A 4,864-nucleotide genomic window follows, 5' to 3' on the forward strand; every position below is an offset into this window, starting at 1 on the left:
ATATAAAATAATAGCAGAAAATGTTTCATCAGAAGGCTTAGGTAAGAAGAGAAAAGAAAGAAATTATAACAAAGGTTTCTGGCTCGAGCTCCGTGTCCAAGCCAGCAGGGCTGTGATTGGCCATTAATTACACACAACTACATGAGACTAATCACAGATCTACATGTTGCCTTCCACAGCAGCAGATAATCATTGTTTACATTTGGTTCCTGAGGTCTCTCAGCTTCTGAGGAGGAAAAATCCGAAAGAAAGGATTTTTTCATAACAGTTCTCTGCGACATAAGACACTTCATGGCCGACAATCAATCAGACTCTGTCCCTACCCCCACCCCACCATTTCCCCCATCCAAGGCCTGGCCCTCAGAGCAGCCTTGTGCCAATCTGAGCTCCCTCCAGCCCAGGCTGCACCTGCAGCTTTCAGCTCCTTGGCTCCAGCTCCCACCTGCTTTCCTTGGAGAAGGAGCTGCCCGAGACACAGAGGGATGTTTATTTCTTGTCAGCCAACAAAGCCAAGGGAAGGCACAGCTCCATCACATGCCAAAATCATTCCTCTGCAAGGTATTAAATCCACTTTGCACAGCAGACATCTCAGAGCAATGGAAAACACCTTCTGTGCCCAGCACAGATCCCAACAGATCCTCCCGTGCAAATCCTCCCTGCCCCAATTCTGCCCAGATTCGCTGTTTGCACACACGGAGTCACACACTGAAGTCAGGAGCTCCCTCAATACCCAGAGGGTGGAAAAGTGAGAAAAGAGATGAAGAGCTCTCCTGCACAGAGCCAAGGTCCAAGTGCCCCTGCACTGGGAGCCACAGCTCATCAGGTTCGTGTCCTTTGGGCTCAGGGACTGGTGACTCTCAGAGGCACAGAAAGGTTTCGTGCCAACAAACACAAATTGAATATTTGAACAGTTTAATAACCATCACAGCTCTTACCTCAGCTCTCTGGAATGTCCCAGCAGCATCTGACATGTCCACCATCCCCATCAGATTTTAATGAGGAACAGTTTTAGACATAGATATAAGAAAAGGTAATTCTGTGATAGATATAAAGACAATTACGATGTCGCCTTACGTGATATTTATTTAAATTTCAGAAAGTTTGGGCAACTCCCTGAAGCTCAAAGCATGAAACCAGTCAGTTATGAGGCACTTGAATGACCACAGAGCATCAGGTGGAGGAAATCTGGGACCAGTGGCAAGAAGAAATATCCAGTTGGTCTGGTGAAGAGATGTCCTTAGACATGGCCATTTAACCAAGAGAGATGGAAGCACTTGATGAAAAAGAGATGGATTAAATAATAGACTAATTATTGGTGACACAAGTAGATGGGAAGATCAGTATTTCTTCTCCTGCCATCAGTACGCTTCCAGGAAATCCCCGTTTCTGGTGGGAAAAGGTTGCCATTCCTTAAGAGTATTCAAATTGCACAGATAATCAATATTTGTTTGTATATTATGGAACTAACAGGTATTAAAACCTGAGCCCCTTTCCAGGCAGACATCAGTTGTGTGCCCGTGAAAAGGCAGGGCCACTTGTGCCCTGAGGTGCCCAGCTTCGATAGGATCACTCCGAGAGCACCTGAGGGAGAGCAGAGCACCTTGCAAGCTACAGGTCCCTGACAGCCCCGCAGGGCTCCTATCCCATCAACATCTGCTCTGCTCCAGTCTGAAACAGGGCCCAGCATGGTGCCGGGATCATCAGAGAGCTGAGGTGTGTGCTGGAAATCAATGTCCTCTCCATCCCGCAGCAGCCCTGCATTTCCCTCCTGCAGCCTTGGTCTCCAGCACAGCCATGGAGACTCTTTGAGCTCTGGACGGTTGCTGCAGCCCCCAGGGCAGCTGAGCTCTGCCTTTGGCACAGTCAGGCCTGGCCAGCACAGGCCATGCTCAGCAATTGCTTGTGTGTGCCTGGCCTTGCTGTCACCCCGGCAGCGGCTGCGTGGCTCCTTTGTGGCCCTGTGATGGCCCAGCAATGGTGGCCCAGCCCCTGTGCAGGCCCAGCCCAGGCCAGGAGCATTGCGGCTGGGAACAGCCCCTGTGCCGTGGTGCCCACAGCAGCCTTGGGGCTCTGTGCCCCATGGCCTCCCTGCTGGGCAGCCTCTGCCAGCTCCTGTAGAGCCCCTGGCACCTGTGGGGCTGCACAGACAGCCCTGCCCCGGGCTCTGCCGGCCTCTGGGCCAGCTGAGAGGCAGCCAGGGCTGGCCATGGCTGGGAACAGGCCCTGAGCCCCGCAGAAGGATGGAGCTGGGCCACAGCCAAACTCAGCCCAGGCCAAAGCTGGGCTCAGCAGCCAAGGCTGCCAATGCATGGGCACAGAGGCTGGTGCTGGCAAATGTCCTGCGCCCCCTCCCTGCTCTGTTCATGCCACCAAGAGCACAGAGCAGCCTCCTCTCTGGGCCACTTGCCTGTTTGCAATGCCTTGCACAGGCGCTGGTCCGGCCCCACAAGGCCTGGCCTGAGTCCTGCCCCTGCACGCTCAGCCAGGCTGAGATGGACACTGATGGTTTCTGGGCCAGGCTCTCTGAGCCCAGCCCAGCTCCCTGCAAGCTCTGCCAGCTGCCCTGAGCTCTGGGCAGCACCAAGGGCCTCTCCCCAGCCCAGCCCAGGCGGCTCTGGTCCCACAGCTCTGCTCAGGCCAGGCTGCTCTGGGCACTGCCCCATGGCCTCAGCCCCTGGCAAGGGCACAGCAGCAGCTGCAGCTGCCACAGGACTCAGCCCCAGCCATGGGGAAGGTGCTTGGCCAAGGCCAAAGGAGGCTCCCTGGCTGCCCTGCTCCCCTCGGGCTGAGGTGCTGAGGGCTCTGCAGCCCCTGCTGCCATCCCATCTGCCCATGGCAGAACACGAGCCACTGCCTTGGGGCCCTCAAGAGCTGCTCCTGCCGCAGGCCCAGGGCCCATGCCAAAGCTGGGCCTGCCAAAAAGCTGTTCCCATTTCTGTTCATTTCTGCCCTGATGGGGATGGATTCTCAGCCACTTGGAGGTTGATGATGAATTTTATTTCTCCAGAGGCCTCTTTTTTCTTGAGGTCTTCCGTTCAGAAATTCAATGTAAAAGGCTAATAAATATTTGTTCCTAACACACCTGAACAAGAAAAGCCCTTGGGAATAATCTAAGTTTTCATGTGTTCTTTGGTTAATTAGACAGATTTCAGAAGTCTATTTAATGTGAATATACTGTATTTAAAGCAATGCAGAGAGAATTGTTTTTTCCTGTTTTCTTATTTTGTTCATAGATTGATATCAGCAATGTCCAATTGATATTAATCCCCAGCACCTCTTCATGCAGTCTGAACAGATATGAAAATCCAGACCCTTCATGGCTGACAATCAGTCACACTTTGTCTCTATCTCCTCCTCACCATTTCCCTCATCCAACCCCTGGCATTCAGAGCAGCTGAGGAAAGGAGTCACATCCAGGGGTGTCCCCAGGGCTCAGAACTGGGGCTAGGTCAGTTCAATCTCTTTATTGCTGATCTGGATGAGGCCATCGAGAGTATCCTCAGTCAGTTCCAAGGTGAGCCCAAGCTGGGTGGGAGTGTGGCTGCGCTGGAGGGCAGGAAGCTCTGCAGAGGGATCTGGACAGGATGGAGCCATGGGCCCAGGACAATTGGATGAGGTTCACCACAGCCAAGGGCCGGGTCCTACCCTGGGCTTACAACCACCCCAAATCCCAGGCCCTACCCTGCCCCTGATCCCCACAGCCTGTCCTGTTTCCTTCATCCCTGCATTGCCAGGGACTTTGTGGGATAAGGGAGCTCTGCTCTGGCTATGGAGGGAGGTCCAAGTGCTACCACTAGAGTGGGAACCACAACTCATCATGTTTGTGTCTTTTGGGGGCTGTGGAACTGGTGACACTCAGAGGCACAGAAAATTTCTCTTCATGGCAAACAGGCCCCAGTTGAACAGGACACCATTTCAAACCAATCACAATCCTCCCTGAGATATGTGCAATGTCCCAGCAGCATCTGATGAGTCCACCATTCACAGGTGATTTCCATACTAAAATTAATTTCTGACAAAAGAACAATTAAGTTTTTGTATCAGCATGCTCATCCTGGAGTGGGTGCAAAACAGCTCCAAAAATTCCTGATTTGCCAAGCTGTCAGTGGTGGATGGAGATGGGAGGTAAGGCTGCTTTTGGTGTTGAGGAAATGCTGAAAAAAGCTGACTCATTTCATCTCCTCATGCCCTGGCTCATCTCTCCTCTTTCCCCTTCCACCCATTGGCTTTTGTCTCCCACCAGGCTCCCCAGTGAAGAGCCTGGCTCTGTGTTCTCCATCCCCTCCTCGCTGGCACTGCCAGGCTGGGATGAGGAGCCCCTCAGCCTTCCCTGCTCTGGGCTGGACAAGCCCATCTCCCACAGCCTCTGCTCACAGCCCAAGGGCTCCAGCCCCACCTTGGAGGCCCTTCCCAGACCCTGCTCCAGCTGCCAGACATCTTTCCTAGCTTGGGGAACCCAACCCAGGCCACAGTGACCTGGATAATCCCTGTCCTTGATGTCCTGGTCACACCGCCCTGGCCCCTTGTCCCCATGTCAGACTCTGGGGTGGATCCTGTGGAACATCCTTTGGTGGAGGCTGTGGCTCCAGGTGGGCCGGGGGGATCCCGGGGGACAGGGACCCTGCTGGGCATGAACAGCATTGGACTTGTTGGGAGAAACTGTGAGGGGGAGCTGGGGCAGAGTGACCAACCCAGTGACCTGACACAGCCCTGCTGGGATGTCACACAGCCCCTCTGGGATGTCACAGCCTGCTCTGTGATGTCACAGCCCATTCTCCAATGTCACACAGCTGATCTCTGATGGCTGGTCACAGCTGGTCACAGCCAACTCTGTGATGTCACAGTCTGCTCTGTGATGTCAGAC

The sequence above is a fragment of the Melospiza melodia genome, unplaced genomic scaffold, assembly GCF_035770615.1.
Source record: "Melospiza melodia melodia isolate bMelMel2 unplaced genomic scaffold, bMelMel2.pri scaffold_32, whole genome shotgun sequence".
NCBI lineage: Eukaryota > Metazoa > Chordata > Aves > Passeriformes > Passerellidae > Melospiza > Melospiza melodia.